General features: G+C 40.3%; 1 long non-coding RNA gene across 7 annotated transcripts in view; it reads right to left on the bottom strand.

Moving 5' to 3' along the window:
- LOC138760885 (uncharacterized) overlaps positions 1 to 19,119 on the bottom strand; it is a 216,905-nt gene extending 197,786 nt beyond the window's left edge. For 6 of the 7 annotated variants that reach the window (XR_011355947.1, XR_011355949.1, XR_011355946.1 and 3 more), the window contains exons 1-2: positions 19,056 to 19,119; positions 10,297 to 10,829 (exon numbers count right to left, since the gene is read on the bottom strand). This is a non-coding gene — a long non-coding RNA (uncharacterized lncRNA). Of the gene's footprint in view, positions 1 to 6,462; positions 10,830 to 19,055 lie in introns of those variants that run through there. The other variant, XR_011355944.1, reaches the window with a different exon arrangement.
- Positions 19,120 to 26,698: the final 7,579 nt, after the last annotated feature.

Here is a 26,698-nt window from a genome sequence, read left to right as displayed (position 1 = left end):
GAACCTGCTGAGAGCCATATCATAGGCATTTAAGTCTAGAGACCCAGATCAATACAGAAGGAGCAGGTGTGACCTACAAAAAGTGGAGGCAAAGTGGAGATTCTGAAGGAAACTACAAAGGGCACCTGACAACTGTGGCGGGGCTAAATGACGTAACCTGTTACAAAATGCAAATCTGGTGCAATAGCAGATGGTAAAGCTTCACTCCCAGAGGATCTCAATGCCTTCTACACTAGATCTGACCACACTAAAAGCAAAGATCACCACTCCGCACTCTCATGTCCCTTGATGTTCCCATCCTGACAGGATCCAAGGATAATGTGTGTGCTGCCTTCAGGAGAGTGAATCAGAGGAAAGCTTCCAGTTCGGATGGAGTACCTGGCCGAGTATTAAAAGTCTGTGCTGACCGACTTACCAACGTATTCATGAATATCTTCAATATCTCACTGCGCCAGGGCGTAGTACCTACTTGTTTTAAAAAGGTGTCAATCATACCAGTGCCCAAGAATAACGTAGCAACCTACCTTTCTGACTATTGACTAGTAGCATTTACATCAACAGTTATGAAGTGTTTTGAAAGGCTAGTGTTGAAGAACATCAGCTCCTGTCTGAGTGGTGACGTGGATATGTTCCAGCTCGCCTATTGTAGCAACAGGTCTATGACAGATGCATTCTCACTGGCTCTACACAAAACCATGAAATACCAGGATGCTCTTTACTGACCACAGTTCTGTATTAACACCATCATCCCCTCAAAACTGATCAGCAAACTCCAAGACCTGGGACTCAACACCCCACTGTGTAATTGGATCCTGGATTTCCTCACCTCCTGACTGTAGCTGCAGTAATTTACCCAGTTTTAAAGAATACACCCACTCATCATCTCAGCACACAATGGAGTCAACTCTCTTTATTCTACTCAGACAACTCTGAATTCTTCATCCCACCAAAAACCACCAGCCAAACCTCCCTGACCTTTTCATTGGCTTTCCACCACACAGGTGATCTTGACACTCTCACTCCCCTCCTCCTGCATCTGAGATTCATCACAACTTATGCAGCGTTTTTTTTTTTTTTAAACTTTATTTAAGATTTTATAACATGAATAACATATAGGATTACATTAAAAAAAATTAAGAATAAAATAATAAAATTACAATACAGTATCAGTAATCTAAATAAACTATACCCTCCCCAATAATTATTACACATTAATAACCCAACTCAAATTAGTCCAACCCCCCCTTTCCCCCCAAAAAAATAAAGAGTGAAGAATTAATAAAGTTAATAATATGTGAGAAAAAAACCCACTTACAAAAAACAAACAAAAACATAACCGATTAAAATACTAACAAAAAGAAAAGTAATTAATACTAAAATATCAGACTTAAAAAACATATTTAAATCAAACTTAAATGCATATATTTAAAAAATGGGGTTAAGATGAAACATATATTTAACTCAAACTTAATATAAAAAATTAGTAAAGTTAGTAACAATATCTATCAAAAATTCTTAAACAATAATCAATTCTTTAAAAAAATTGTAGCATAAAAAATGAAAAAAAAACTTTCTCTATAGAGATAAACCTTCAACATATCAACTAACTTCATATCTATCATCATATTAGTCACATAAACCACCATCTTAAAACAAAATTCAAACCTCATTAAGCATTGTACAATTCAATTTTAGTACTCTTCCACCATTTTTCCCTTTTAATCTTGAATAGTTATCCAATAAAAGCTCCAATACCACATTTAAATATCCCCAATCATTATGTTAAAATTCAGATATCCAAATAATAAAAACACATCTACAACAAAATCTATATCTTCAACAAATGGAGCATAAACCACAAACAAAATTCAAGCCTCATTAAGAATTGTACAATTCAATTTATAACTTTCACCATTATTCCCTTCGTTCTATAACTAAAATAGCAAATATACACCAGAATTGCCACTCCTTTCACCTTAAAGTTAAAGAAAAAAAATTAAAAAAAACTTATCCATCCCATTCACATTTAAATTTCAAATATTCCTTATGTACTGAATAAACTTTACAAAAAAAACCACATCAATTTTTAGTTTTTTTAAACAATCAAATACTTTCTTATGCTTTTTTTTTTAAAACATTTAAACAAAAAAGAAAACCCCTTCACTCTTTAATCTAATAATACAAAAAAAAGGAATAAAACGCGTAGGAGGTTAAAAATACGCCCTCCCGTCTAAACCGCGCAATGCGGTAACTCCCCAAAAAAATGGGTGTGAGATAACTCACATGTAGCAGATGACTTTCAGGAAATAGTGCCTATCCAGTTCTCTCCCCCAACTCTCACTTCATCTTAAACTAACATCATCATTATTTAATATTCCTTTTTTTTTTTTAAAAAAAACATTAGAAAAAAAAGGACAACTCTTCTTTTAATCAGCTCCAACTGCCGAGTCACCATTACAACCATTCCTTCTTGGAGCACAGCTCTTTTCTTCCATCTCTTGTCTCCTTAGAGATCGCGGCAGACTATGTCTCTGTTGAAACTGAGTAATTGGCAGCTCTTGAGCAAATGCTATAGCTTCCTTTGAAAAATCAAAGAACTTTGGTTGGCAACCATCTTGGAAAACCTTCAAAACAGCTGGATATCTAAAGGTTGCCTTGTAACCTTTCTTCCACGACAACTCTTTAGCAGGATTGAATTCCTGTCGTTGGAACATAACTTCTTGACTCAAATCCGCATAGAAGAAAACTCGATTATTTTGAATCATCAAGGGTGATTTTCTCTGTTGTGCATTTCTAATAGCCACTTGTAAAATTATTTCTCTGTCGTAATAATTCAAGCAACGAACCAAAACAGGTCTTGGACTTTGACCTGAAATAGGTCTTCTACGCAAGGCTCTGTGAGCACGTTCCAGTATTATACCTTCCGGGAAATGTTCTTGACCCAGCACCTGTGGAATCCACTCAGTAAAAAATTTTCTTGGGTCTGGTCCCTCCATACCTTCCGGCAAACCAATAATCTTTATATTGTTCCATCTGGATTGGTTTTCCAAATAATCAATCTTTTTCACCAAATTTTTATTTTGAGTTTGTAAGTCTTCGACCCTTTTGGTCACATCAAAAACTTGATCCCATATTTCGTCTATATCTTCTTCACACGAATTAAATTTATCTCTCACTTCAAGCTTAAAAGCTCCAAACTCAGCCATCTGTTGAGAATGTATTTTCACCAAAGTATTAAACCTAGTACCAAGTTCAGTCATAATCTTGGATAATCCCTGCATTGTATAAGATCATTTAGATTCAAGATTCACAAGTCGTTCATTCATAACATTGCCGTCAGATGCTACTGCACATGTGCGAACCTGAGTAACTCTTTGTTCTAAAGGCTGTTTGGCGCCCTCTTTAGGGGGCTCATCCGAAAGCTGTACCTTTCTCCTGGGATCCATTTCAGGCTGAGTCTCGATGTTTTTTCTGTAGGTAGGCTCCAAAACTTGAACTTTTAAAAAATGTAGTTTTTTGATGATCTGTTGTCGTTTTATTTTGCTCTTTTTCACCAATTGTACCGTCAGAAGTTAAATTTACAACACTGAAGTTATCTAAACTTTTAAAGAATTTTAACGGGCATTTCTAGACAAAACAATAAGATAGAGTCAGGAGAGGACTGGAAGGCACGTCTGATCCTTACGCCATCTTGCCATGCCCCCCACAACTTATGCAGCCTTCTGAACTAACCTGCACATGCATGCCATTACTCCCATGCGTTGCTTCAGATACTTCATCAGCAGCGACCGGCACCACTCAGGTCGCAAGTACACGACCTTGACAGCTGCTGCCCACCCATCTCTCCCCTCCACCCCCAACACCCTCAGCTTAGTAGCCATACGTAGAGGCAACTGACTGGATCTGTCCTGCAAACATAATGGTCTGGAGGGCTGACAGTCTGGTCTAACCTCATGATATTGCAAGGCAGGCAAATGCATGATCCAAATGGTAGGAGTGTGACTGTTCCTCCGACTCTGGCACCGACACAGAATATGGTCTGGTCAGTATACACCAGATTCAATCTGTTGATAGAGGCAGAGGGTGTCAGCTTTCCTATCTCTGTGAATCACAAACAACACCACTGACAGACTTAAGACTTCAAAAGGCCCGTTGCAATGGTTTGCAAAAGGGCTGCAGTGGTTTGCGAACCCACACGTTGCGAACACATGAGTACAGCGTGGTAAATCATCCAGCACATACAATGCAGGTGACTCATGCCACGTAGGAGTAGGTCTGAGCAATTTCATGTTTTCCTGAAGACAATCAACATAACTCGTCGGATCAGAGTGCTGTCCCTAAGACTCTGATTCACAAACTCACCGGGCAAAGTCAGCGAGGTGCCATTTACCATCTCTGCTGCTAAATATCCAAGATCTGCCTTTAGAACAGAACATACGCCAAGGAGGTCCATGGGCGAATGCTTGCTCCACATAGATGCATCACCACCTGCTGTTAATGCTGCTTTCGATGGACAATGACAATGAGGCCATAGGCCAAATATAGGTAGTGTCCAAAATAAAAGTAAGAGCTTGGAACACTGACTCAAACTGAGACCCTAGGTCTGTCATAATAGTGCCTGGAACACCAAAAGATTGAACCCAATGATCCACGAATGCCTGAGCAATCATGTCCGCAGAAATATCACTGACAAGAATGGCCTCCTGCCACCTGATACCCTGGTCCTCACATGCAAGCAAATAAGTACATCATCTGGATGGCAGAAGCAAGCCTACAAAATCCAGATGCACGCGATGGCAACGGGCTACCAGGTGACAGGATCATCACCATCAAAACTGATCCTCAAATTTTAAGACCTGGGGTTCAATAACCCACTGCAGGGGTGGTCAACATTTAAATTTTTAAAGTTCGACATACAACATGGTAACAGGCCACTTCAGCCCATAAGTATGGACCAGGGATGTAAGTTAATCGGGCAGCACAGACTCATGGGCCAAAATAGGCTGTTACCGTGTTGTATGTCTAAAAACTAAAAAGGTTGACTACCCTTGCCCCACTGTGTAATTGGATACTGGATTTCCTCATCACCAGACCACAATTAGTGAGGATTAGTTAAAAAAAACACCATCTCTTCCCCAATATCCACCAGTAACAGAGCACTATAGGGCTGCATTCTTAGCCCCCTACTCTGCTCACTTTACACATATGATTGTATGGTTCAGTTCAACAATAACAATCTACAAATTTGCCAATGAAACCATGGTAGTGGGTTATATAAAGAAGAGATCTGTCAGTATACAGGAGTGTGAGAATTACCCAAAGTGCTGTTTCAGGAAAATGTAATAATCAGTGTTAACAATGGCTATACAGAGATGAGATGTGAGAGGAGGAGAGAGGGGGTTGTCTGCAAGAATACAAAGGAAGGACAGTTCCTGCAAGAGATTGCAGGCAAGGCCAACCTTGATATATTTAAAAAAAACTGTGAAAGAACGGGAACATGTGACAAGGCATCATACCAAAATAAGGATAAGAATAAATAAGAGTTGGGATTGCAAAAATCAAGGGAATGGGAGAAGTAAACAAGGGCAGGCTTTAAGATGAGGAGTGGAACAGCTTTTGATTAGTTAATTGAGTAATTGATAGGTTAGTTTAACCTATCAATTAAATTAACAAAGGAGTGGTTATTAACACAAAGAAATGTATAAAAAAAGGTTGTTGAATAGCAGTGAAAGTGCCTTCTCTGAAGGACACCTGCTCTTGCAAGAACGTTGAATAAAAGGTTATATTGCTTCACCTATTGACTGAGAAATTATTTAATCAGTGAGCTGTGTTTCTCACAAGAGAGAGATTGAAAACTTGGCTGAATGGTGCACCAACAACACCTTGCACTCAATCTCATCAAAACCAAGGAGCTGATTGTGGACTTCAGGTACAGAAACCAAAGGTATAGGATCCAGTGATTGTTAGGGGATCAGAGGTGGAGAGCACGAGCAAAATTCTTGGGAGGCACTATCTTGGACGATCTTTCCTGGACCCAACACACTAATGGCATCATGAAGAAACCATGTCAGCACCTCTACTTCCTCACAAGATTGTAGAGTTTTGGTATGACACCAGAAACCCTGGCAAATGTCTACAAATGTGTGGTGGAAAGTGCTGACCAGCTGCATAACAGTCTGGTATGGGGACACCAATACCCCAGAGTGTAAAGCCATGCAAAAGGTAGTGGACTTACAGGACATCACAGGCAAAACCTTCCCCACTTGCGGGAACACATACAGGGAACACTGCTGTCGGAGAGCAGCAGTAATCATCAAAGATCCACACCACCCAACATGCGTCCTGTTCTCACTGCTGCCATCAGGAATGAGGTATGCAAGACTAGCACCATCAGGTTTAGGAACGGCTGCTACCCCTCCTCCCTCCGACTCAACAACAAACTGAATCATGGACTCATTTAAGGACTTGTGCACTTTGATTTTTTATCTCTATTGTACAGTTTGTTTACATTGGTTATCTGTTTACATTCTTTATTTGTTTTCACGTATACGCAATGTTTTTTTTTGCACTACCAACAAGTGGTAATTCTGCTGTGCCCACAGGAAAAAGAATCTCAGGGTTATATGTAATGTCATGTATGTATGCTGACAATAAATCTGAAATAAGAGGGTTGCAGTACTGAAGTTAGGCTGGAAATTAGTTGAAGAATCAAGTACATGGACAAAGGGCTCAGCAGCAGGAAAGGTTCGCGAGGTTGGGTCTGGACAATGTTATGGAGGTAGAGAGGCAGTTTTAGTAGGATGTTTTGTTTTACCAATCAATTTGTCTCCTGTCCTATTACACATTGATAATATACAGTGCTATGCAACCATATTTAATCTCAATAGATCTCATACTTCAACATGAAAGAATGCCATCTGATCTGAGAGCAATCCTGTTTCCCCACCTATTCTTTCATCTTCCACCCTGATTCTTCTACTAGCTACCAACACTAAAGATAATTTACAGTAGTGAATAACAGTATTCTATTTCTTTGGCTTGGCTTCACGGACGAAGATTTATGGAGGGGTAAATGTCCACATCAGCTGCAGGCTCGTTTGTGGCCTACAAGTCCGACGCGGGACAGGCAGACACGGTTGCAGCGGAAAATTGGTTGGTTGGGGTTGGGTGTTGGGTTTTTCCTTCTTTGTCTTTTGTCAGTGAGGTGGGTTCTGCGGTCTTCTTCAAAGGAGGTTGCTGCCCACCGAATTGCGAGGTGCCAAGATGCACGGTTTGAGGCGATATCAGCCCACTGGCGGTGGTCAATGTGGCAGGCACCAAGAGATTTCTTTAGGCAGTCCTTGTACCTCTTCTTTGGTGCACCTCTGACACGATGGCCAGTGGAGAGCTCGCCATATAACACGATCTTGGGAAGGCGATGGTCCTCCATTCTGGAGACGTGACCTTCTATTAACCAGTAGTAAAATACAAAAGTTTGCAGAAACTGTGGGTGAAGCAAAAACACAATGCTGGAGAAACTCAACAGGTCAAACAGTGTCCTTTATATAGAAAAGATAGATACATAAATAACATTTCAGGCTGGAGCCCTTCATCAGGGTATGGAAAAATGTTGGCAGGCACCCAAACAAAATGGTAGAGGCGAGGGGTAGGGGAGGAGCATGGTCCCCAAAGGCTGGAGATAATAGGTGGATAAAGGAGGGAGGGCACAGCATCAAAGGGAGGAGAGATGGCTCTGTGAATAGAGAAGAAATGGGTAGAGAGTCAAGGAAAAGAAAACAAAGGGAAAGAGAAGAGAGGGAGAATGGATAGTAGGTTAGCAGAAGCCAGCAAAGTTTATGTTAATGCCATCCTGTTGGAGAGTGCCCAAAGGGAAATCAAGTGTCACTCCTTCAATTTATAGGTGGTCTTGCTGGGATACTACATGAGGCCATGACAGACCTGAGTATGGGAGCAAGATGCAGAATTGAAATGGTTGGCGACTGGGAGATCCCAGAGTGAAGGTGATCAGCGAAGTGATCTCCCAGTAGTCTCTCCAAAGTAGAGAAGGCCACAAAAGGAGCACTGGATGCAGTAGATCACTCCCGCAGATACACCAGTGAAGTGTTTCTTCACTTGTAAGAATTGTTTTGGGACTCAAATTGTGGTGAGGAAGGAGGTGTGGGCAAAAGTGTGACAGTTCCTGCAGCCACAGGAAAAGGTGGCAGGGGTGGGAGTAGGGGTGAGTGGATGAGGGAGTCACAGAGAGAGCAGTCCTGACAGAAGGCAGGGAGGGGAGGAGAGGGGACAATGCATTTTGTGGTGTGATTATGTTGAAAGTAGCAGAAATTATGGAGGATAATGTGTTAGATGCAGAGGCTGTTGGGATGTTAAGTGAGAACAAGGGGAAATCCTGTTTTTGTTATGTCTGGGGGTGGGGGCAGAAAGGGCCTGGGCAGATGAACGTGAAATGGAGGAGATGCGAGTGAGGGCTGTGTTGATGGTGGTGGGGGTAAAGCCATGTCTGTAGAAGGTGGCAGACATTTCAGATGATCTCGAGTGGAAGGACTAGTCTTGAGAACAGATGCGGCAGAGATGGAGAAATTGCAAGAAGGGAATAGAATCCTGTCAGATGACTGGGTGTGAGGAAGTATATTTGAGGTAGTTGTTGGACACTAACTGTTTGGGGGCTTTAAACTCCCAAAAAAAGTTTCAATGGGTTTTTACTAGAAAAAAAACCTGGCAATGTATACTAATATCCAACTTTTGCTTTTAGATCCAGTAAAATTTGGATCTTCTCCCTTCCTGACCCCACTCTGACCCCTCAGTTTGACCCTCAACCCCATACTCATTCCTGAACCACAGCTTATCCAAACTGCTAGTCTGTAGCAGGAAATAGAAGACCATTGAACAATAAAGCTCCACCATTTAATTAGATTATTGCTGATCTTTTATCTCAGCATGACTTTCGAGCACTAGCTTGACATCATTTAACTATATGAACATACAAATCATATTGATCTTAAATGACTGAGGCTTCACAGTTCACTTGGGTAGAGAATTCCAAAGGTTAATTAATCTCCTGCGACATTGTAGTAAGTTAGGAGTGAAAGAATATTCAGATCTTTAACATCTATGCAAAGTGGAGAAAGAGGTTTCTGCTGCATAGAAGCAATTTTAAAACATTTGCTTGCAATTAATTTAGAATCAGAGATTTATTAATTTAGATCATTCTAGCAACATTTGTTGGGGGAGGGAACTTGGATATCAATACATCACAAGTTTCTAAAAGTAGTGTATTCTGTCCAAACTGTACAAGATGTATTTGATAATTTTTCTATTGTAACTTAACTCTTCCTTAATTTTCACCCCCCCCAACCACCCTCTATTTCTCCTGCCTCCTTTCCTGTAGCACTGTCTCCATCACTTCCCTTTTCCCTCTGTCTCCTTTATCTCAGCTCTGCATTTTGTCTGTTCTCCTCCCCCTATCTGCTTATTCCAATACCTTGAAGAAGGGCTGTAATATATCTTTACCTCCTAGGGACTCTTGTGAGACCTGCTGAGTTCCTCCAGCATTTGTGTTTTTAAAAAAATTTTGACTGGACCCTCACCACAAGATTGTACAGATAAGCAATAAACAGAACTGGCAACAGTCTTTTGTTTTGTCATCCTCTTTTCTAGCAAGGTTCATGTCTTGATTAGGAGATTACCTTTTAATTTTTGTGCATAGATGCAGATAAATGCGAATTAAGGGATTGGTAAACACACCCTGTCCATCACTACATAGACTACTTCAATATATTATGAACTAAACACAAACAGTGTTTAGTTCATCAACTCTTCCTTGATGAGTTTCTGTAGTTATGACTCTTTCCTTGTCTCTGGTTTTACTCAACTGGTCTTTGTATGTTGTGTTTAGTAAACTCCTTCTGCTAACCCCACTCTACTGGCACCATTTTAATTGATCTGACAGTTTTATCTGCAGACGAGGGGAAGGGAGACCGTGTCAGTACCAGAACCATTGACAACAATGTCTTTCTTATCCCCAATAATAAAATATCTTCAAGGCGGACTCTTCATTAGCTTCACCATTTCGATTTCATGCCTGCTTCAGTGATTTCACACTTCTTCAAATAACATGCAGATGAAATCAGAATGACTCAATGGAAAAATTTATATGCATGATTTTTCATTGCTTCTTTTTAAAACCCATCTCCTACATCTTTACTTGCCCCCTTCCAAAATCTATGCACTTTAATCATATTTGATTTATCTTAAAGATATCCATATATTAATTTTATCCAAGTTGTTTGAAAATACCTTTTTCCCCATGGAGTGCATGTCAATATTATTGCAACTATTTTCCTTTATAATTACTGGGACAACATGGAGACTCTGTGGTTTTGACTCGTAAAATGAGAAGTCCGTTCTGAAGTAGCATTGAGTTTTTCCACTGTTTATTAGAACTCTATTCTTTAAGCATTTTGATAAAACAATTAAACTATACTTTCTTTGGCTTGGCTTCACGGACGAAGAGTTATGGAGGGGTAATGTCCACGTCAGCTGCAGGCTCGTTTGTGGCTGACAAGTCCGATGCGAGACAGGCAGACACGGTTGCAGCGGTTGCAAGGGAAAATTGGTTGGTTGGGGTTGGGTGTTGGGTTTTCCTCCTTTGTCTTTTGTCAGTGAGGTGGGCTCTGCGGTCTTCTTCCAAGGAGGTTGCTGCCTGGCGAACTGTGAGGCGCCAAGATGCACGGTTTGAAGCGATATCAGCCCACTGGCGGTGGTCAATGTGGCAGGCACCAAGAGATTTCTTTAGGCAGTCCTTGTAGTTCCTCAACATGGTTATCCAACTGCACGAAAACAAACTATATTTAAGAGTTAATTAAACAGGCAATAAAACATTAATACATACAAAAGAATGAGTAAAAATTATCTGGACTGTATCCCTGTTCCATTGGTTCTAAACAGAAGCAAAGCTCAAAACTAAATTGTTTTTTTAAATATGCAAGCTAGCTAACTTTGGAATTAGCTGTAACTAGGAGACATACTCATGGAGTTTGTAAATATTCGTCGGCTGTTTCTTGTAAAAAATGTTTGCAAGTCATTTTAATCCTTACAATAGCAGCCCCTAATTATCATATCTAAAAATAATAATTACCATTACAAAGAAAAAAAGCAAACATAGTAACCTATTAGATAAATATTCAAAAGAAAGTGAAAGTCAATCATTAAAATCTTTCTGCTTCTTGTAAAAGACTGATTTTGCCAATTGGTCTGATCAGAAAGCCAGTTTTTAGTCTTAATCTGCTTGCAAGTTTGACCCGACCCTATCGAGTGCTTGAACCTGATTCTCAATTTCCAAGGTGTTCATTTCCGGGAGGGCACAAGATGGGCCTTTTTTTGGAATCTTTGTATATGATTTATTGCCTCTTGTGCAACTTCTGCATCCAACATTAGTTGGTGAAGTGTGACATCTGATACTCTGGATTCTAATGGACAAGTCTCTAACTTTCAGAACATCAGGCTTGTTCATCTTTTTCTTTCTCCTCTGCAGTTGGTTATAGAAAAAGTAGGACTCAAACAAAATTGGTTCCTCAAACTCTGGCTTCGGTTGTCTTTACTGTAAATCTGGATCCAATGTTGCAGCTTCCAATTCAGTCTCATTTTTTCTGACAACTTATCTTGGTCTTTTTAATTAGATTCTCTCTCTCTGCATTTAATTCTTTCAATAGGAAAGCAATTTTCTCATCATCTTCTGAGAAGTTAGTAACTTGAGAGTAAAAAGGTCATTTGATGCATTGGAGCTTGGCTTTCAGCCCTTTTGTAGTATACTCGTGATGTTTGAATTTTTCACCTTCCTTCTTACATTGCTGAAATGTAATATTTTTCTTTCTGCATCATTATTAACTGGGTCTTCAAGGTACATTCTTGATTGTTTTCCATAGTCAGTTGTCTTGTGTCATTAAACAATGACGTTCTCTTTCAAAAAATGAATTTCTTCTTTCAACTGTATGCATCTTGAGAAGGCTAAAACCCTTTCTTCAATAACTGCATTTGTTTCTTTAGCAGTTATTCTTTTCTTCCACTTGGTTTTCTGAATTCTATTTACAATTTATTCTCCATTCTTGTCAACTGCTCTTTGGATCTTCTCTCTTGGTTACTTTCAAAACCAAAGAATCATCAGGTTCATTCCCATATTTCTGAAAATCAATTTTGTTTCCAAGTACAAAGTTAAAATCCTTTTGGTTACTGTTTTCTGGAATATCCAATATTTCCAAGTCCTTTTTCAACATTTTGTACTCTGAAGGCAGTTGCACCATATTGGCTGGGTTCGCCTATTTTAAAACATGCTGCAAGGTTTCTTCATTGATGTTATTTGCTACTACATCTGGGCTACGAAAGCTACTTACAGATTTGTTCCCAGACATGTGTTTCATTCCTGCTCTGGATTTAGCTTCGCAGGAATCATCACCAGCAGCTTTTATAGCATCTTCTAATGTCATTTTCATCCATTTGTGATTAAAGTAATTTCTTCTTTACTGGTTTAGATACCCATGATTTATTTTTCTCAGCAAGATTTTCTAAAAGCTGTTTGTATTCTTTTGAAGGTTTTTGGTTATTATTTGGTTCATTGAGTTTCACAACAGATATCATATTGACACTTGTTGCCTGCTTCTAAGCAATATTATTCTTTCTAATGGTCCATTGATTGTCTATCCAAGCATAGTTTAGATAGCACAAGGTCCAACTCTCAATCTTGGTATTACATCTATTGGTTCCAGAGCCTATGGAACATTTAACCTAATTATCATCTCTATTTCAGAGCCATCTTCTGGTATACAAACCTTCTTCAGATATGACCATTGATCCATATCATTGTGATATGGGATGTTTCCTTTATGCACAGGCATAGTCTTCTGTGTATATGCCTGGAAGATCACAAAAAAAAACACCACCACTATGTATTTCAACCTGAAACTATGTTAGTTTCAATGAGCTTTTCTTGTCCCATGGCTTTCAAATAAAATTCTTGAATTTTTCCCCTCACGATTAAGCTTTCTCACAAGTTTCACTGGGCAAAATGACGCAGTGCTACCTGGGTCAAGAAATGCATGTGTACGTACTGTTGCATTCTCTGTTCTTTGCCTCACCTTGTACAGGCACTATTGAGAGCTTGCAATTATCTGCACCAGTCCCAGTAAGACCACTTGTCAATACCAAGGCTTCAGGATTGTTTTAACCTGCCTCTTTCCTTGTCATTTATTCCTTTACTATATTTTTCTTTTCCTTAAGAAAATGTAGTATCTTAGGATATTTGTGACTACATACAGTCTCAGCTGAGTCACTTTTTGCAGTTTTTGCTGATCTGTCCTTCACAGACAGCCAAAACATCCAATTTTCCTTCAAAAAAAAAAAAGCAATTTTCTCACTATACATCTTTCCCATTTGTGCACACTTTTCCAAATCATGCTTATTAATACACAAACATTTCTTCTCAACAGGCAAACTTTCATTTTTTTCTTAATTTGTTTATCTGCCACTGTCAGACAAGTGTAAAATGTACTTCTCTTCAATTTTGGTTGAGGGTATGATTTGGACTTCTTTACACTGGATCTGTGACAACACCCACTTGCCCTTCAATGAACTCCTCCAATCCTTAAAAGTAGTTGTCACATGGTTTCCTTTTTTGGAATTCAACAACTTCTCTATAATTCTATCATCAAATTGGGTAATTTATTTACAATGATTACCATATTATAAGGTATGTCACACTCTTGAAGATGACCCATTGCAACATCCTCTTAGAAAGAGGGCACAGCTTGCAAACCTTTCATGTCCTCTGGTCTTATTAACAACCATGAAAGAGCCTTCAGTAAATAAACTCTAGAAATCCTTTACTTGTCACCAAAATGTTTCTCTAGTAACCACTTAGCCTGTTTGAATCCTAATGTAGGATTTACTTGTTGGCAACTCTTTACAATCTCTTGGTGGTCCTCTCGTGAACTGCTGCACAAAAAAAAAACAACCCTCCGCACTTTGGCACCTAATTTCAATATTGCATTAAAAGCTTTATATAAACAATTGGAATTCAAGGGGGTTGCCATAAAAAAAAATGGAATTTCTCTTGGTCAGAGAGAGTCTGTAACTGCATTATGGTGCAGTTATCTCATCTTGACTTGTGCATTATTTTGTTCACCCAGATTTCTAATATTTATCAGAAGCGCCTGGTATGATCCTTTACAAGATGGCATTTGGCTCCCATCTCTGTCCAATGTGGCCATCATTGGGGTTTGAGATCTGGCTCCTTGCAACAACCTAAATAATTCAGGATCTTGCACATCTCACATCCGCAGTACTGCCAAGTCCCGGGCCTTAACCTGCCTGGTTCATGACCAAGCATGTTGTGTGATTCTATCACTGGCTGAGCCCCATGCCTAGACCCAACTATTTCAGGACCAAGCCTGTATCGTGATTGTAGCACTGGCTCAGCACAGAGTCTTAATCTGCCTGGTCCATGACCAAGTGTGTCTCCTGTGGTTCTATCACTGTGTCAGCCTTGGTATTTAATCTTTTATTTTTCTGAAGTCCTTCCTCATAATTTGATGGTTTTGATAATTTACTTCATGCACCAAATAGTTCTAGTGCCAATGACCTGGCCTCATTAACAGCAATTTTTTTTGCCTAGTTCCAGTTGCTTCTTTCACCTTTTTAGCTGCACTTTCTCCATTCTTAGCTGCTCCTCCAGTAGCCCCTTTGTCACTGCATTTCCTGTAGCTCCTTTTCCATCTGCAGCTGCTCCTCTTCTCTCCATCGCTACAACTCCTGTAGCTCCTCATCTTGTCATTCCCACACCCGTGTAATTTTTATTCACTCCTTCTTATCTTCCAAGTCTAATTTAAACTAAAGCACTGCTTTTTCCACTTTAAGAGCTGCACAAATGCTTGAATCTTTAAACCTATAGATTTAGTACTTGAAATTCTGGAGTCTGCTCTAGAGCTCCTCTTGCTTCTACTGCTGGTAGTATTTGACACATTATCATTCAGTCCAATTAGGTCCTGCATGCCAGATGTTGCCTTAATACCTGACTGTCTCCATTTTGGATTGATCATCCTCCACATCAGCATCTTGTGGTATAGTTTCAGCCACTATCTGGTGGCTGATCTCAGTTTCTATTAATGGTTTTATTTACCCCCCCCAGTGATTCTATTGGATTTGTATCCCTAACAACTATAATCTTTGTATCTATATCTTCCCTTATCTTGCTTGAACAGTCACTTTATTTCCATTTGTGTCTAATTGCCAACTTCGCAATTCTTCTTTATCTTGTCGACATATAGTTTCTTAGCAGCTACTTCCTCCATTCAGTCAATTGTCACACTCCGACACCAAACATGCACTGCAATCTCTCCAAAACCACAACAGACCTCATATGACAAGAAGCAATTTCACCAATTTTCTAATTTGTAATAAACACACAGAATGAACTTCCATAGGGGTTACCACTTCTTAAATGGTCTTAATGTTGTTGATGTTTGTGCCTCTTTTAATTGATCTGGTCTTAACAGAGCCCAATCGATCTGGTCTTCTCTTCTAAATCCAATTTCCAACTTTCTAGGTCTTCAATTTAATCTTCTGTTGACAAGTCAATAGTCAGAATTATTTTTGACTAAACTTTGCATATATTTTCCTTCATAATCACTTGACAACATGTAGACTTTTTTTTCCCTGGATTGGGGTTTTTTCCTCTTTCTTTTCATTATCAATTTTTGATATATTTATGAAGATTGTGGTTTGGAGTTTGAAATTTTAGCATCCTCATTTACTTCATGAATCCCTGGGCTATAACTGTTTAAAGTGAGGAAGCATTCAGAATGGCACACAGAACTTCTAATTCATGCATTAGGAGCACATGAGACTCCATTGTAAACTACAGAAGGAGCACATCACCTCACAAGCTACTCATTCATCCACTGAAATCAGGCACTTTCTGCTGAATGAGCTCATTAGCCAGTTCAGAATCAATAGAACTATATAACCACTTACAGCACAGAAAAGGCCAGTAGCAAATCCCCACCCTCCTAATCCCACTGACCAGCACCTGGTCCATACCCCTCTAGTCCCCTCCTATCCATGTAATGATCCAGTCTTTCCTTAAATGTAACCAATGATCCCGTCTCGACTACGTCTGCCGGAAGCTCATTCCACATCCCCACCACCCTCTGCGTAAAGAAATTTCCCCTCATGTTCCCCTTATAATTTTCCCCCTTCAATCTTAAACCATGTCCTCTAGTTTGAATCTCCCCCTTTCTTAGTTGAAAAAGCCTATCCACATTTACTCTGTCTGTCCCTTTTAAATTCTTAAACACCTCTATCAAGTCCCCTCTCAATCTTCTACGCTCCAGAGAAAAAAGCTCCAGTCTGCACAACCTTTCCCTGTAACTCAGAGCCTGAAATCCTGTCAACATTCTTGTGAACCTTCTCTGCACTCTCTCTATTTTGTTTATATCTTTCCTATAATTTGGTGATCAAAACTCTACACAGTACTCCAAATTTGGCCTCACCAATGCTTTGTACAATTTCATCATAACCTCCCTACTCTTGAATTCAATACTCCGATTTATGAAGGCCAACATTCCAAATGCCTTCTTCACCACACCATCTACCTGAGTATCAGCCTTGAGGGTACTATTTACCATAACGCCTAAATCCCTTTGTTGCTCTGCACTCTTCAATTGTCTACCATTCAATGTATATGACCTATTTAAATTTGCCTTTCCAAAATGTAGCACCTCACATTTATCTGTATTAAATTCCATCAGCCATTTCTCATCCCACACCTCCAGCCTTCCTAAATCACCTTTTAATCTATGGTAATCTACCTCACTGTCCACAACACCACCAATCTTTGTGTCATTCGCAAACTTGCTTATCCAATTCTCCACCCCTACATCCAGATCGTTAATATATATATCAAATAATAGTGGACCCAGGATCGAACCCTGAGGAACTCCACTAGTCACCGGCCTCCAATTGGACAAACAATTTTCTACCATTACTCTCTGACACCTCCCATCCAACCACTGCTGAATCCATTTCACTACCTCTTTATTTATACCTAATGCCTCCACCTTTTTTCCTAACCTCCTGTGGGGAACTTTGTCAAAAGCTTTACTAAAGTCCAAATAGACAACATCCACAGCTTTCCCTTCATCAACCTTTTTTGTAACCCCCTCGAAGAATTCAATCAGGTTTGTCAAGCATGATCTACCCCTGACAAAACCATGCTTATTACTCCCTATCCTTCCCTGTACCTCCAAAAATGTGTAAATAGCATCCCTTAGAACACTTTCCATCAACTTGCCCACCACAGACGTCAGACTTACAGGCCTATAATTCCCAGGTTTGCGTTTGGACCCTTTCTTAAACAGAGGAACCACATGCGCCACCCTCCAATCCTTTGGCACCACCCCCATGGCCAGTGACATCCTAAATAGCTCTGTTAATGGTCCCACTAACTGTCCACTAGCCTCCCTGAGTGTCCTAGGGAATATTTTGTCCGGTCCGGGAGATTTATCCACCTTTATCTTTTTTAACACAGCCATCACTACCTCCTCGGTTATCCTTATATACTTCATGACCTCCCCACTATTTTTCTTTACTTCAACTGGTTCAACATTTTTTCCCCTAGTGAATACAGAGGCAAAGAAATCATTCAAAATTTCCCCCATTTCCTCAGACTTCTCACTCAGCCTACCCTCGCTATCTACAAGGGGTCCAATTTTATCTCTCACTAATCTTTTACTTTTAATGTACTTATAGAAACCCTTTGGATTTATTTTTACTCTGTCAGCCAAAGCCTCTTCATGCCTTTTTTTGGCCTTTCTAATTTCTTTCTTAAGATTCCTTCTACACTCCTTGTAGTCCTCCTTCAACTTCTCAGCTCCCTGCTCTTTATACCTCTTGTACACCTCCCTTTTTCTCCTAACCAAATTTCCAATATTCCTCGAAAACCAAGCCTCCCTATGACTTCCAGCCTTTCCTTTGATCCACACTGGGACATAACTACTCTGTACCCTCAAAATTTCTTTTTTGAATATCCTCCATTTTTCATTAACATCCTTACCTGAAAATATCCTGTCCCACTCAATACTCCCCAAATCCCTTCTTATTCCTTCAAAATTTGCTCTTTTCCAAAAAGGAACCTCAACTTTAGGCCTCTCCTTGCTCTTCCCTAAAACTACCAGAATTATGATCGCTAGACCCAATTGGTTCTCCAACATTAATGTTTGCTCCAAGGATCTGCTTTAGAGGATGATGATATTTTTATTATGGTTTTTATGTAACATAGCAAGATTATTACAAAGCATTTGCTTATGAGGAAACTTGTTAAGTATCCATTCTGCAAATACAGTAAAAAAAAAATCAGAGAAGCAAGATTAAATACTTCCCGATAGCATTTTGAGATTGATCGGTTTCCAAGCAATAAATATTAAAATTAAATATTGCTTTGACAACAAATCCTTTCTTACTGTAGAGATAGAGACTATGGAACATTTTTCCTCCAAAATCACTATAATCTTTCAGTAACTAGGTTTATTATTAACAGAACTATCAATATTTAAGATTTGGTGTTTGCTCTGTGAAGCTATTTGTCATGCTAAAGTCCACTGAAACAGCAAACAATTGGTCAAAAACTAATTTTAGCTGATAGTATTTTTGCACATAATGTTCCTGTATATAATTGTTCTATTAAAGATCTTATCATGCTTCCAAAAATAGAAACATTGCATGGATAAAATATTCCATAAATGTTTTCTTTTGTAAACAATCATTAGGAAGAAATTGGGATGTTCATCACTGGTTTTCACCCCAATAATTTCCTACATGTACAGTACTCTTATTAAATATTGTGGTAACAAAATATCCATAAACAATAAATTTAATAAGATATAACACTGAAAATTATAATGGGAAAGTTACAATAAAAGTTACACTTAAGGACATTAGAAACAAGAGCTGCCCCTATTAAACTAATACCTGTAAAAAAAATAGCTAGTTGTGAATTTCCTACTCACTGTTAAATGTAGTGTGGAACTCCAGACTGCTGAGTTGAAGTGAATTACTTGTGTCACAAGTTCATGAAAAAAAATATACAAGTCCCCTGAATCACTTGTTGTCTATTGGCCAATCAGCTTCCTGCTGATGAGCTTTTTAAAACCAACTGGCCAAACAAGTCACCTGACTCCAATTGCCAGTTGTAGCCTTCAGATAAAATCCCTCCTGAAATCTGCTACATGCCTTTACAATGACCATGTTATACAGCAAGGAAACACCCTTCACCCTTCAGCCCAATTCCTCCAAGCTGACCCATTTTTCTACCTTTTTGAAATCCCTTCAAATCCTTCCTATTCATGTACCTATCTAAATGTTGTAATTGTAACCATCTCTACCACTTCCTTCTCTTATGCACCACCCACTGCATGGAAACACTGTCCCTCAGGTGCCTTTTAAATTTTTCCTCCTTTCACTTTAAAATGATGCCCTCAAGTTTCAGACTACTTTACCCTGGCAGAAATGCCTAACAACTCTACAAATGACAATGGGCCAAACCTTCAAAGACAGTTCAATGTGACTTGGACAAGTTTATTTTTCAACTTTACAGGAGGATGATGGGGTACAATTGGAGCATGTTAAACAATTTGAGTTTCCATATTTAAGAAAGGATATGCTTGCATTAGAGGCAGTACAGAAAAGGTTAATGAAGCTGCTTTCTGGAATGAAGATAGATTAAATAGGTTAATCCTACAATTACTGAAAATATAGAAGAATAAGAAATGAACATAGAATATACAAGTCTCTGAGAGGATGAATGCTGTGAGGATATTTTCCCTAATGGTTTATCTCTTGAAATTGCTCCTCCATTCTATTAAATAGCAGTTGATCCAATCTTGGTTTAAAAACTATTTTCATGCTCTTTTTCTCTACCCTATTTCCTTCAACTCCTGTAAAGTTCCAAAGTCTGTCAAGCTCTGCTTTGAATGTAGTCAATAACTATGCCTCTACAGCTCTCTGGGACACTAATTCCAATCACATAGACTCAGATTACGTCCATAGCATTCTGAAGAGGGAGGGTGAGCAACCAGATGTTGTGGTCCATGTTGGTTCTGATGACAGATAGAGGTAGGGAATGAGGTCCTGAAGAGGGGATATAGGGAGTTAAGAAGGAAGCTGAAAAAGCAGGACCTCAAGGGTGATGGCTGCCTGTGCCATGCGCCAGTAAGGGTAGGAACAGGAAGTTGTGGCTAATGAATGAATGACTGAAGAGTGGCTACAGGGGGATGGACTTAGATCATTGTGGATCATTGGGGTGGCTTCTGGGGAATGTCTGACCTGTACAAAAAGGACAGGCTACACCTGAACAGGAGGATGAATATCCTGGTGGGCAGATTTGCTACAGCTGTTGGGGAGAATTTAAACTAGCTTGGCAGGGGGATGGGAGCCAGGAAATGAGGGAAGAGAATAGAGCAGAAGGTAGAATGGATAATGCAATATGTTGTGGGTTTGAAATGTATCTATTTCAATGCAAGGGGTATTAGGAATAAAGGAAATGAACTTAGAGCATGGACCAGTATGTGGAATTATGATGTTGTAGCTATTGCAGAAGCATGGCTGATCCATGGACAGGATTAGTGGATGCAGGTACTGAGGTTTAGATATTTTAAAAGGTATTGGATGGAAGGTAAAGGCAGCGGGGAGAGAGTTGTGGGAAGCAGCATTACTGGTCAGTGAAAGTATCTCAGCTGCAGAAAGGGAAGAAGCTGTGGTAGGAGTATCTACTGGGTTGGTGGGTGAAAGTCAGAAATAGGAAGGGAGCACTGTATTGGGTGTAGTCTATCGACCCCAAAATAGCCCTTTTTGGCTTGAGGAACAGATGTGGATAGATTTTAGAATGTTGCAAAAATAATAGGGTTTTTGTTATGGGAGACTTCAACTTGACTGGCACCTCCTTCCTACATAAAGGTCAGATGGGACAGAATTTCTCAGGTGTGTCCAAGAAGGATTCCTGCCACAATATGTGGACCAGCCAATTAGAGAAGAGGCCATACTAGATCAAGTATTTGGCAAAGAATTTGTTTAGGTGACAGACCTCCCGGTGGGGGAACATTTCAGTGAGAGTGACCACAACTTTCTGAACTTTAGCACAACTATGGACAAGTATAAAAGCTGATAAAATGGTTAAGTGTTTAATTGGGGAAGGGCTAGTTATGATGGGATGAGGAAGGGACTAGGGAGAGTAAATTGAGAACAAAAGCACAGAAATCATGTGGAGAATGTTTAGGGAACATTTGCGTGGGGTTCTTGATTGGTTTGTCCTACTGAGACAGGGAAAAGAAGGTAGGAAAAAGAACTGTGGTAGACAAAACAGGCAAGACAGTGAGTTAGAGAAAGAAGGAAGCATATATTAAATTTAGGAAGCAAAAATAGGAAGTGCTCATTAAAATTATATAATAGCCAGGAAAGGACTTGAGAGCTAGAAGGCCTTGGCATGTAGGATTAAGGAAAACCCCAAGGCATTCTATTCAGATGTGAAGAACAGAAGAATGACAAGAGTGAAGTTAGGGCCCTTTAAGAATAAAGAAGGTAACGTGCCTGGAGGAGGAAGCAGTTAGGGAGGTATTAAATGAATACTTTGCTTCTGTATTCACCAGAGAAAATGACCTTGGTCTTGGTGAGGTCAGAATAGAACAAGAATATGTGCTGGACCATTTTGAGTTTAAGAATGAGGAAGTGCTGGATCTTCTTAAAAACATTAGGATTTATGCCCCTGGGGTGACAGACCCCAAGTTGCTATGGGAAGAGAAGAGATTGCTGGGATGTTGACAATGATTTTTGCATCCTTCTTGGCCATAGGGGAGGTGCTGGAGGATTGGAGAATGGGAAATGTGGTCATCTTGTTTAAAAAATGTTAATCGTGAGAATCCTTACATCAGTGGTGGTAAAACTATTGGGGAATTCTTAAGGACAGGATCTATGACCATTTAAAGAAGTATGATCTTCTCAGAGATAGTCAGTGTGGCTTTGTGAAGGGAAGGTAGTGCCTCACAAGCTAATTGAGTTTTTTGAGGAGATAACAAATGAAATTGATGATGGTAGGGTGGCAGAAGTGGTCTATATGAATTTTAGTAAGACATTTTGACAAAGTGCCCCATGAGAGACTCATTCAGAAAGTAATGAGGCATAGGATCCATGGAATCTTGGCTGTGTGGATTCAGAACTGGCTTGCCTGTAAAAAGCAGTGGACGGAAAGTATTCTGCCTGGAGGTCAGTGACTAGTGGAGTTCCATAGGAATCTGTTCAGGGACCCCTGTCCTGTGATTTTTTTTAAAATATAAATGACCCAGAGGAAGAAGTAGAGGGATGGGTCATTAAGTTTGCAGATGATACAAAGTTTGGAGGTGTTATAGATAGTTTTAAAGGTTGTCATAGGTTACAACAGGATATAGATAGGATGCAGAGTTTGGTGAAAAAGTGGCAGATGAAGTTAGGTGATGTATTTTGGAAGGTCATATTTGAAGGCAAAGTACAGGGTTAATGGTAGGATACTTAACAGTGTGGAAGAACAGAGGGGCTGATAGGATAGTTAAGAAGGCCTGTAGTATGCAGGCTTCATTAGTCAGGGTGATTATGTTCAGGAGTGAGATGTAATGATGCAGCTCTATAAATCTCATGTGAGACCACACTTTGAATATTGTATTTATTTCTGGTCATCTCATTACAGGAAGGATGTGGAAGCTATGGAGATGGTACAGAGGAGATTTACCAGGATATGTCTGATGAGGCAAGGTTAGCAGATCTAGGGCTTTTCTCTTTGGACTGAAGAAGGATGAGAGATGACTTCATAGAGATCTGCAAGATTACGAATCATAGCCAGTTCTTTTTTCCCAGGGCATAAGTGGCAAACACCAGAGGACATTGGTTCAAAGTTAAGGGAGAAACTTTTGAGGAAGACATCACGACTAAGTTTTTTTTCCACACACACAGTTGTGGGTGCCTAGAATACATTTCCAGGGATGGTGGTAGAGGTTGGAACAATAGGGGCATTTAAGATACTTTTAGATAGGCACATGGATGAAAGAAAAATAGAGGGTGGTGAGGTAGGGAGGATTTTGGTTTGGCTAGGTATGTACAAGTTGGCACAACAACATGGGCCAAAGGACAGTACTGTGTGCTGTAATATTCTATGTTTTATTTGTGAGAATAACTATTTCCACACCCCATCTCAACAGGGCACATTCTTATTCATAAAGCATGCTTTTTTAGTTCTATTGCCCCAGCAAGACAGAGGATTATAGGATTAAATAGAGCTTCAAATAGAGTTTGAAAGCTTCAAGAAACTGTAGAAGCTGTAGTCTTCAGCAAACAGTCAGAAGCTGGTGTGAAATGGGCAGTTTGTAGGGGTACGTTTGGAGGGAGTGGGCAGAACCATCGCTAGCAGCTCCTGTCTTATGACAGCTAGCCACTACAGCCACGAGGCATAGTATCTCAGCAGCACCCATAGGTCTACTGAGAAGCCCTGGCCTACTCAGCATAGCTATGTCATGAGGGTGTTAGCACTTCAGATGTCATGATGCCAGTCACATGCTGTGTGTCTATATTAACCCTGATAACACTATAATAAATGTTCTTCTCTTCGCTGGCTGACAACTTCAGGTGTAGTCTCATTATTTCAACATGATGATGTAGGAGCATAAACATTATCTGCCACAAGTTGACATTTTGGATCCTATATTTAGACTGAGGTCAAAAGGAGAGATATCAAGCATAAAAAGAATTAGAAGGGAACAAAGAGGGTCCAAGGGGTGATGGAATACTGGACCATCACTTCTACTTTCTTTTGTTCAGTAGCCTCTTAGCCAGTCATTATCTCAATGCACCCCTCCTTTTTATGCTTGCGATCTCAAAAAAAAATCCCATCTAAAACGTTGACTATTTATTTCTCACCATGGATGCTGCCTGAACTGCCAAGTCCAAGGTTCTTTTTATTGTCCTATAATAATACATTAAAATGTAATGTGCATGATATACTTTAGCTTTTGTCTGTCATTAGGAGAAAGAAAATCAAAAGGGATTCCCTTCAGAGTCACTGGGTGTCTGTGGATTCACCTCCAGAGCTCATGTTGCCACAGAGTTCAAACCATCGACAACCCTAGTTCCAGACCCAAATCTCTGATATGAAGCCTTTAGCGCCCAAGGCCCTTGCCTAGACCCAGTCTTCAGTAGCCTGTGGCCTGTGTAAGTCATTTAACTGCATCACCAACTACCTGCAGCCTGTGTGGGTCCTTCAGCCACTGAGTTCCTCATTGGGATGCTGCCGTGGTCACCATTCTGTAGGGTCGCCTCCTATTCTTCTCCTTTTTAATGGGGCATGTTCTTCCTGTTTCTGGTGCCCTGCACCCACAGAGCCCTCATGGTACTCTGCCCAGTACAGATGCCATTATCTTAAGCACAGACCCAGTGGTTGCAGAATTTAAAACAAACACACTATGCCCAAGCTGTAGGAGCTTGCACAGAAGCACTTGTCTCCAGTCCTTGATCTTCTGAGTCTGCACCAGGGGCAGCACTGCCACCACTTTTTTTTACCTCCACGTTCTAACCATTTGTTCTTCTACAGTTCAATGTTTCTAAGTAACAATGAATTCTGTTTGAAGCCACATTACAAAGTTACCTGTACAGCTGTGAGGTATGATGATAGTACTAGTTTGATACTAGTACCTTGTCATTTATGGAGCCATACAAAATGCTGCTTCATTATTGTTACTTTATAATTTTGCCATGCAGGGGGATTTTCATTTTCTCTTCCTTCACTTTGTTTCTTCCCTTGTCTTACTACATTCTCACCTTTAATAATATAACAACTGTCATTTATTGAGCACCATTAATATATTATAATTCTCACAGGGAACCATATGGGTGCATTTTGCGAGATGAAAAATGATAGCAAGGCACGTATCAAGGTAGTGTTCAAAGACTTGACCAAGTTAGTAAGTTGCATCAGGAAGGAGATATAGGAGTATCAGAGCTAGAACCTCCAGGCTGAGGAACAGCATCTTCCCACGGGCAGTGAAGAACACTGAGCAAGCAAAGGAAATGCTCACAATAATCATCCAAGGCTCTCATATTCATGAAACAATATTTTAATATTTATTTATTTGTATATAGGAATACCTGTCCTTCTTCTTTTTTGGCTTGGCTTTGCGGACGAAGATTTATGGAGGGGGTAAAAGTCCACGTCAGCTGCAGGCTCGTTTGTGGCTGACAAGTCCGATGCGGGACAGGCAGACACGGTTGCAGCGGCTGCAGGGGAAAATTGGTTGGTTGGGGTTGGGTGTTGGGTTTTTCCTCCTTTGCCTTTTGCCTTTAATAATATGATAACAACTGTCATTTATTGAGCACCATTAATATATTATAATTCTCACAGGGAACCTTATGGGTGCATTTTGCGAGACGAAAAATGATAGCAAGGCACGTATCAAGGTAATGTTCAAAGACTTGACCAAGTTAGTAAGTTGCATCAGGAAGGAGATATAGGAGTATCAGAGCTAGAACCTCCAGGCTGAGGAACAGCATCTTCCCACAGGCAGTGAAGAACACTGAGCAAGCAAAGGAAATGCTCACACTAATCATCCAAGGCTCTCATATTCATGAAACAATATCTTAATATTTATTTATTTGTATGTAGGAATACCTGTCCTTCTTCTTTTTTGGCTTGGCTTTGCGGACGAAGATTTATGGAGGGGTATGTCCACATCTGCTGCAGGCTCATTGGTGACTGACAAGTCCAATGCGGGACAGGCAGGCACGGTTGCAGCTGTTGCAAGGGAAAATTGGTGGGTTGGGTGTTGGGTTTTTCCTCCTTTGTCTTTTGTCAGTGAGGTGGGCTCTGCGGTCTTCTTCAAAGGAGGTTGCTGCCCGCTGAACTGTGAGGCGCCAAGATGCACGGTTGGAGGCGATATCAGCCCACTGGCGGTGGTCAATGTGGCAGGCACCAAGGGATTTCTTTAAGCAGTCCTTGTACCTCTTCTTTGGTGCACCTTTGTCTCAGTGGCCAGTGGAGAGCTTGCCATAGAACATGATCTTGGGAAGGCGATGGTCCTCCATTCTGGAGACGTGACCCACCCAACGCAGTTGGGTCTTCAGCAGCATGGATTCGATGCTTGCGGACTCTGCCAGCTCGAGAACTTCGATGTTGGTGATGAAGTCATTCCAATAAATGTTGACGATGGAGTGGAGACAGCGCTGATGGAAGCGTTCTAGGAGCCGTAGGTGATGCCGGTAGAGGACCCATGATTCGGAGCTGAACAGGTGCGTGGGTATGACAACGGCTCTGTACACGCTGATCTTTGTGTGTTTCTTCAGGTGGTTGTTTTTCCAGACTCTTTTGTGTAGTCTTCCAAAGGCGCTATTTGCCTTGGCGAATCTGTTGTCTATCTCTTTGTCGATCCTTGCATCAGATGAAATGGTGCACCCGAGATAGGTAAACTGCTTGGCCGTTTTGAGTTCAGTGTGCCCGATGGAGATGTGGGGAGGCTGGTGGTCATGGTGGGGAGCTGGCTGATGGAGAACCTCAGTTTTCTTCAGGCTGACTTCCAGGCCAAACATTTTGGCAGTTCCCGCAAAACAGGATGTCATGTGCTGGAGAGCTGGCTCTGAATGGGCA

This window comes from Narcine bancroftii, chromosome 4 (genome assembly GCF_036971445.1).
Source record: "Narcine bancroftii isolate sNarBan1 chromosome 4, sNarBan1.hap1, whole genome shotgun sequence".
Lineage (NCBI taxonomy): Eukaryota > Metazoa > Chordata > Chondrichthyes > Torpediniformes > Narcinidae > Narcine > Narcine bancroftii.
The sequence above is the reverse complement of the archived record's forward strand: the minus strand, read 5'-3'. Positions and strand labels throughout refer to the sequence as shown.